The sequence below is a fragment of the Pinus tabuliformis genome, chromosome 8 (assembly GCF_031772625.1).
Source record: "Pinus tabuliformis cultivar Carrire ecotype Pingquan chromosome 8, CPIR1, whole genome shotgun sequence".
NCBI lineage: Eukaryota > Viridiplantae > Streptophyta > Pinopsida > Pinales > Pinaceae > Pinus > Pinus tabuliformis.
This window is the reverse complement of record NC_142294.1, coordinates 2,075,905,953-2,075,915,133: the sequence shown is the minus strand read 5'-3', so window position 1 is coordinate 2,075,915,133 and position 9,181 is coordinate 2,075,905,953. Positions and strand designations below refer to the sequence as shown.

General features: G+C 35.7%; 1 pseudogene across 1 annotated transcript; it reads right to left on the bottom strand.

Moving 5' to 3' along the window:
- Positions 1-6,002: 6,002 nt before the first annotated feature.
- On the bottom strand, positions 6,003-8,277 carry LOC149244807 (receptor-like protein 51 pseudogene; annotated as a pseudogene). Its single transcript, XR_016246771.1, has 2 exons — positions 7,894-8,277; positions 6,003-7,775 (listed from the first exon to the last, which is right to left on the bottom strand). The product of XR_016246771.1 is annotated as a receptor-like protein 51 pseudogene (transcript).
- Between the last annotated feature and the right edge of the window lie 904 nt (positions 8,278-9,181).

The following is a 9,181-nucleotide window of genomic DNA, read 5'->3' as shown; positions in this document are numbered from 1 at the left end:
CTCCATCTAGCAAAAGGGAGGCCAAGCAAAATTAACTTTGAGAGTATTTATAATCACATTGACTCTTTAGAAAAGGGAAGAGAAGAAAGAGAAAGGGGACATAAACTAGAATTGTCTATAATGCTTACAAAGCATAAACTCAAATTATCTACAATGCTTATGGAACATAAGTTAAAAAAATCCACAAGGCTTGACATTAACTACAAATCATTAGAAAATAAAATGATAACACTTGAGATGGAAGTCCAAGGAATGAAAGATAGGATGCAAGAAATAGAACACAAAAAACAATCAATGGTTGACGAAAATTGCACTTTAGAGATGACATTAAAGAATTAAAAGAAAAACTAAATAACAATTTAGTCTCAAGTATCACAAAGAATAAAATAGATATAAAACCCATAAAAGAGGAAATGAACAAACTAATTGAACTAGATCATAAATGTCACAAACGAGCCCTGAACCTTATAGTTGCTGGTAAAACAGGTCATAATGATGATGACACATTACAAATAGTAAAATAACAACTCAAAACTAAGTCACAAATTCAAACAACTTATCTAATAGAAGCGAAAAGGGTGGGAAAGATAGTCAATCATAAACATAGACTGATCTCTGTTAAGGTAAGTTGTAATGATAATAAATTAGATATAGTTAGTAAATCTCCAAGCCTAAAAGGGTCAGGAATCTTTATAAATGAGGATCTTATTCTAGAATACCAAGCTGAACTAAGGAAAGAGTTCAAAAGGTAAAGGGGACAAGAAGGGAAGGCAAATGGACAATCATTAGAAATAGGAAAGCTATTATTAGAGACAAAGTCCAAAATACAAGTGATAAATAAGAATTGGGAACACTATGGATCCTCTTCTAGAATTGTCATTGTTTTCCATGGCATAAAGGTCATATGTTAAGTTGGATCCCAAGTGATATTGATCTTATTTTCTTAGTTGAAACTTGGGAGCATGATGAATCTAGGGTCCCCCACATAGATGGATTCATTCTCTGGTCAACCTAGAACAAGAAATCCTCTCGTAGAGGTTTTGGTGGAATAACTTGTTATATAAAAAATAATATTTCTTCTCACATTCAGCTTCATAAGATTGACCCCCTCAATCGACACATTTGGATAAAAAAAATTACTCTAACACCAATAAAAAATTTCTCGTAGTTTGTTATTTTTCTCCTATCAACTCTACCTCCTATAAGAAAAACAACCCAGATAATAATTGCCCTTTCACTACCTTAGAGTAGGATATCCACAGTCTAAGGAATGAAAGTAATATCCTTTTGCTAGGGAACTTCAATGCTAGAACCGTTACTAACCAAGCTACTATCCTATGTAATAATATATATTTAATTTAATTTTTAATGTGATATATATATCATTGATGATATTGGTGTTGTTACTAGTTTGTGACCCAAACCAGAGTTGTGGATATTAATGTTGTTACCAGATCGAAGGTGGGAGACCAGGGTTGCATGAAGAGATCGACACTACCCCAGAACCATGACCCAAATTCACAAATGACCTTATTGTCCTCAATATTGTCGAAAACAACAACCAAAAAGCCTAGAGCCATGGGATGAATATTCAGATCATCTGTTCAACGAGGTTTCCATGCTTCGGAGATCCATTTATGCAGATCTGTCAATTGCGGCCAAAATCCATTAAGCCTACAACCTAGGTCTTGCTCCAAAAAAACTTCACACAACTGAAATCTTCCTCATCCAAAGGAACATTGAGTGAAGGAATTTATTGAACTATTAAGAGGCCAGATCTAGATTTCAAAATGGAACTATATGAAACCCGGAAAGAGATTGTCCAACAACCATTCCTGAAAAACAAATTGTCTTACCAAATATTAATAAATAATATTTGTTATATTATTTTAGTTATTTAACATTATATTTAATAACAAAATCTCCCTTTATCTCCCTTTTAAATAATAATATTCAATAACCGAGGGCTTCCATCTAATTTTTCTTTTTTGGTGTGGTTCACGTACATTGGAGATCGATGGCTGCTACGTCCACAAAAGTATCTAGGCAGATCCACTCGAAACAATCACTTCCCACTAGCTCATTAATAGAGCCTAAACCCGAGAGCATTGAGGAGAATTGACCTCATGACCTTCCTTTAGAAAGGTACTTTTAATGACGAGAACTCGACCAATTGAGCTAACCCTCGAGGCTTCCCTCTAAATAATAATATGATCAAATAATGTCGATTTAATGACTTATTCTCCTCCCTAGTAATAATATTATTAATTATTTGCTTTGTACTTCGGCCAATCTTAATTTTAATTGTTTTTTAATATTTAAATATTATCCATCTTTCAAGTATTTTAATTCTTTTCCTTTCTACTCTTCTACTTACATGAGAAAAATATATAAAATAATGAATAATCAGGTATTGTTGGAGAAAAAATAGTTTTAATCCTATTTTTTTGTCTTTCCTTTTTTAATCTCTATACAATCCTACAAAACATTTCACACACTAAAACTTAAATAAAAAATAGAAAGGTTACTTCTTTAATAATAATATTATTATTAATTTTCCCTGTTGGGGGTGAGATCCGAGGACAGTACGAGGGAGCAGAGGGATGTTTCTCCCATACGCAGTGGATGTTACTCCCAACGTCTAGGGAACATTCTTGAGGTGACAACAATTATGTCTGCATGAATGGTGGTCTAGATGGTAGCTGAGGTTTGTAGGGAATTAAAATAGGCGTTGTAGAGAAATTTGGTCTAGACTCTGAGGGTCTTTGCGATGCCATAAGTTGGCTTGTTAGAGGGGGGGAGGCTCTTTCTTTAGTTCGAAGGGTAGCCAAGAGTCATGGTTTGCAATTGGTTGGAACAAGGCCTATGGTATGGGATCCTTGTGTGGTTTGTAGCAGGCAAATTGAAATGACGAAGGCTCCAAGGTATATCAGCCTCCTATCTCAGTTTGGGATATGGTGGAATTTAGTTGGGATGTCATTTTTGGAGGCCACTGGGATCCTTTTGGCTAAACCATGGGTACTCAACTTTCTTCTTCTTTGTTTTAGTGGGTTCCTCGACTTGTATGTAAATTTCAGAGAGTCATTTCCCCTATGCCTGGCGAGTGTCCTAGGTCTAGCTTTCTATCTTCACTGGAGAGGGGTGAAAGTTGGTTTGATAGTTCTCCTATACTGTATTAAATTAGATGTTCTCTGGAGGCCTGGGAAGTGGCATAATGTGAAGCGTTCTGGCTTTGTTCTTGTAGTGTGTATCTTCTTATTTCTGCCTGTGGCGGTGTCTGAGAAAGGTGACCAGGGTTGGGTGCACTTGCGAATCCTCTTTAGTTTGGATCCGACAAGTTTCATCCCCCTCGCCATCTCGGGTGGGGTCAGTGGAGACTTACTAGGTGTGGGTTGTGGGTAAAGCCTTCAGGGCATACCATTAGGAGGTCTCTTCGTGTTTCAGGGATGCTTAGACAATGCGACAAACCTCGTTGAGGGGGTGGCCATCAGGCGAGAGGTGGCAGAGGACCAAGCAGTGAAGAGGAGGGTAAACTCAAAGTTCCTTGCCGAGACTCTGTAGTGCGAGTGGACTTGACGACCCCCTTCGACTCCATTCAAGCACAAATTTGTCTTCCCCAACGCTCGATGAACCAGATTTCTCAAGCTCGTTGGACAAACCATGATGAATTGGTTAGTTTTTTTGTAGACATATTGCACAATTAGGGGCATATTCCAGACCATGAAGCTTCTCTCAGGTGAAACCAACAGAGGCTGCAAGAGCATATGGATAGTTTCGAAGGCCGGATGGTACACATGGAATCTCATGTCCATGACACATTTCATCACCCAACTGATTGTCGTAATGATGCCAATGACCCAATTGAAGGAAATATGTAGTGAGGCAAGTTGGTTATCTTTTGATTTTTGACCAGTTTCGTGCTTGGTGGGCCCCTGACATGAAGCGAAATAACTTTGACCTACTTTTTCCAGTTCTCTTTTGTATGTATCTAATGGCCAACAAATCCAGTCAAAACAAGACCCTATCATTTTGTTTAATAAACTCATAATGAATCATTTTCTTGAATTAATAAAAAATATTGAATTACAATTTTTATTTTTATTATTATTTTTATTTTTAATTAATATATATATATATATATATATATATTTTTAAAATTCATAATTAAAAATACATTATCTAAAAATAATACGCACTCAAATTAAAAAAATAAAAGATGTTCTTTTTTAATCCAACTTTTCTGAAAATAAAAATTCCAAGATCCTTACCCTTTGTGCCTTAAAATTAAGTTAATATATTTAGTATGTTCTCGTCAAAATTCACTTTTTTATTTGGTTCTACAAAACATTTAATTAATTTTTTTTAATAGTGAATACAACCTCCATTTTAAAATTTCGAAAATTCAAATGCAATTTAAATTTAAATTTAAAATTTTTAACTATACTAACTATATATTATTTTTTTAACTTGATAAAATATAAGTAATAATAAATATATTTTAAAATTTAAAATTATTATTAATTTTAAATAAATTTAAATTTATAAAATTAAGATATAATATTGATCCAAAAGCAATTTATAACTTATAACTTCAAAATTAAAAGAAATATTCCCTACTCTATTCTCTTGATTGAAGCTAGTTTTTCCCCATTGAAAAACATGACTATGTTTACGTATCTAATGTATAAGAAGCTATAAAACATTCTTATTTGATTTTTTCTTTGGGAAAAAAAAAGGAAGCTATAAAACATGGAAGCCAAGAGGCTCCCCAAAATCGCTTCTAACCTTAGTCAAAACCCCCACCTCTGACTCATGCGAGGCTGGCATAAGGATACCAGTCTTGGCTCGACCATTGGGGGATAAAGAAGGAAATCAAAAGAAGCAAAGGTATTATAAAGAGGTCATCAACCCCAATCTTGCTAACCAAAATTATCTTTCTGTCTTTAGCAATGCTAAGAAGAAAATGAACATTACAAAGATAAAAATTAATTCTCATAAGTTTCAGAGTGAAATTAGGGGTTGGTCTATTCTCAACACCTTGGGAGGAATGAATATGCCCCCTTTCTGACACTAAGAGAATTGAAGATGAATTTTTTTTTCTCTTGGATTCCTTGACCCTTAGTCACATCCATTCTCCTTTTCAAAACGTTTTCCACACTACCAACCTTCTTGACTTGTTAAGTCAGCGAAACTACAGTGATCTTGTAACACTTCTCTCCCTTCTTTTTAATCATAGAAATAAAATTTTGAAGAGTCTCAATTAATTGCTTACTTTCTTGAGGTCTAATAGATCATATTGGTCTTAGTGGATGTTAACCATGTTAACCATCATCATCATCATTAACCATGATAATCAACATATTTAATTAACTTTCACATTGTTTTATGCGTAGTCTAACTTACACTAGACAAAATGACTTTTTAGCGACATTTTTAAAAATTTGAATTTAAGTTGGAATTCAAGTGCCACGGGGTTTTCAAGGGTGATGAATCCATTTATGCATTCAAAAATGTATTTTAAACAACAAAAAATCACATTCTTACTTGAAATTGTATGGCCCAATTCCAATGAAAAAGCTATTTCATGAATTAGACTACACCTTTGTTTTATTCAATTATACAAACATTTTCTACTAAAATAAAAAACACAAAACAATTTTTATTAATGTAAAGTCAAAATACATAAACTATTAACAAAAACCTAACATAATGTGCATGTATTAATATGTTTCTTAACATGCTAGTTGGTTGGTCATCTATAATCTATAAATTATTAAAACCAGCTTAGATGTATTTTAATTCTGGATCTACCAAGGCACAAAAAAGTCAAATCTCTTGAGATACAAATATAGTTTAGAGTGAAAAAATACTTAATCCCTCTACACTCTTAGTAAATCCAAAATTAACATGGATGTAGCCTGATTAAACCTGATTTATTTTCAATCAGATTCAGAATTTTGTTATATTGCATTTTTACATGTACGAATCCACTATGCACTGAATTAAGATATAATGTATCGCGTATGTAAATCCAACAAACTATTAAAAAAATACATCCCGACCATGTTTACACTCGAATGTTTCTGCCATGCTAAATCCAATCAGATTTTTGCAGGCATAAGAAAGATACTTAGGCCGTAGGCATTGGATTCTCAGAAATAATGATCTATAACAATAAATAACAACTCTACTGCTTCCCATTCCTCGATGCACAGCATCTTGCCAACGGCATTGGAATGATTACAGCAAATGATTATAGTAATTTGTATTTGCGTTCTAAATTACAACATGGTTGTCTCTCAATTTCTTGATGCACACCATCTTGACAAAACCACTGCAATGATTATAACAAGAACTAGAGAAGCTAGAGCAATGGATACAGCAAACACAACTGTTTTAGGCCCTTTTCTTTTATGGTGGTGTTGCTGCTCTACCTCGTCAGAAGGCGCTGGGCTTCCAGCTAATTCATCAGGAGCATATGCCGGTGAATCTGCATTTCCTTTAGATGGCCTCCCTTTACTGTCACAGGGCTGTGCACCGCCTGATATTGTCGAGGAAAGTATGGACGCATTAAAACAAAGGTCAGGGTTGGCCCCCACTTTGAAGGTGTTAAGATTCTTTACAAAAGCTGTGCTGAATGGCAATACTCCATGGAATTTGTTATTGCGAAGGTCCAAGTAACGCAGCCCCTTGATGTTTCCAATGAATGCAGGAACAGTGCCATTCAGGTGATTATCACTGAGATCTAAATAAGATAGAAGAGTCAGATTCTTGAAACTGGCGGGAATGGTACCAGATAACTTATTCGAGCTCAAGGACAGCGTTTGCAGGTTCCCAAGACCGCCAATGCCATTAGGTATCCGTCCTGTTAGATTATTTAAGCTCAAATCCAATGACTGCAACTGTCTTAAACTTGATATAGAAGCAGGAATGCTTCCTTTCAGCATACTTTGAGATATCTGCAAGACAGTAAGACTACCTGGCCATGACTTGGGCAGGGTTCCACTGATATTGGTATTAGAGAAGGTCACCTGTTGAAGCTTCGACATGTTGCCCAAAACTGCACCTATTCCACTTGCATTTACTAGTACGTCTGCTACTTTTAGCTCCTTTAGGCCGTGAAGCTTACTCAGCCAATCTCCTGAAAGACCTGGTAAATCTCCATTGTCCTCTGTACGCCCCAGGCTCTTAGTGCAGCTAAATGTTTCCAAGGAATCTGCAAGCTTTTGTGGCACAGGGGTTACTTTCATTGGGCAATCAAGAAAGGCTAAAGACTGTAATGTACCAAGGCTTCCTAGGGCGGACTTGGATAGTAGGGCGTTGGACGAGCAGTACTGCAGCTGCAGTGAAATGAGATGCCTGAGAGGGCCATGCCCATCACAGATCAAGAGTTGCTGTACATCTGTGTTGCAAGGATCGGTGCCCACTATGACTCCTAGTGACTGCAATGCTTTTACCTGGGAAGGATCCAGAGTCCCATTTTTTACTGGTTCATGAGATGATGCTTTGGCAGGGGCAGAAGCAGGGGAAGGGGCAGCAGACCGGCCACCAGAACTGGGATGATGATGATGATGCTGTGTGGAGGGTTTGGGAGCAGGGGAAGGGGAAGCAGAGTGATGCTTGCTTGGTTTAGAGCGAGGGGATGGCTTCGGACTTGGTGGTTTGGGCGAAACAGACGGCGTTTCAGAAGATGATGAAACTGCATAGCAAGAAGCAAAATATGGTGATAACATTACCAGGAGGAGAAGCAAAGCCATGACATTATGGTTCTCCATCTGATGAAATGCAAAATCATAAATATTTCTGTATGGAATGAGCTCTAGTGACAGGACCGATTATAAATAAAGAAGGAACAATACAGATAAAATAGAGCAGGACAGACAAGAAACTAACCCAATGCTGTTTACTGTGGTGCCGCCTCTTTATTTTTCCTCTGCTGGAAGTATTAAACCTCTCATCCTGAGCTAGCCATGGCTTCAAATCTAGTCACTTGTCGCCCGTGCCCACCTGCCTACCGCCAGTTGCTCTGCAGGGGGTTTATTAACTCCCAGAAACGATTGACAACTCAGTTGAACACGGACATGAAAAAGGGCAGGGAGTAAAATGGGCAAAGCCAGACAGCTGAAAGTATCATGGTCAAGTACAATGATCATATACACATAAATATTAAATCGGTCACAAAGAACAAGGAGGATGACCAGGACATTAGGCTGCCGGACACGCTTAATATATTTTGATTCGGACATTAAAGAGAAAACTTATTCTGGAGTTGTTTGCATCTTTATTTCCTGGACAAAGGTGACGATAATAATAATAAAAGCCACCTTAGTAATAATGTCTCATGGTAGTAAATAATATATGCAATTTCTTTTCAAAAGCTGCAAAGAGTTTACGAGGTTTGCACGCTTGCTCAAAATAAAACCTCACAATTCATTAAGAACTAACCTCGGTTCATGCATATAAATGCACAGAGATGTTAAAACTAAATGCACAGAGATGTTAAAACAGTTGTTTCATGTAGAATGCCTATATATTATAAGAGATTTGATTATGAATTTAAAATTAAATTATTATTATTATTATAATATTATAAAATCAAAAAAATACTAAAAAAAATTGGCAATGATTATTTGAATTACTTTCTTAGAGTTAAAGTTACTCAAATCTATATCATCATTTATTTGATTTGAATTACAATAATAAAAAATTCAAATTAATTTTTTGGATTTAAAGTTACACCAATCTATATCATCATTCATTTGATTTGAATTATAATTTTTTTCCTAAAGTTTTGTTGTTGTGTTGGAGTATGAGTATTTAGTTAATAGTAAGTGTTTGATTATGAGCATATAACTTTCTCTTATAAAAATGGTTTACAAGAAGGACTTTGGGCAATTAAAAGACTTAGTGCTTAATGATATTGTAGGTAACAAATAACCAAATTGATATTGCACATGAACTAAAAGTGCTCCATAATGTGGTTTTAGATAATTTGAGCTACATGCTATCACCCAAACTCATACTTTTTGAGATAAAGTCTAAAGCTCAAGTGTGATCCAAGTGAAACTAAGAGGGAGACCATTGTAATCTCACTAACCCTCTTCTCACTTTAGGTTGACTCACCTTTGGCTCAAGGGGGGCTTCATAGGTTAAGAACACTAGGATTTATGGAAATGAGTTC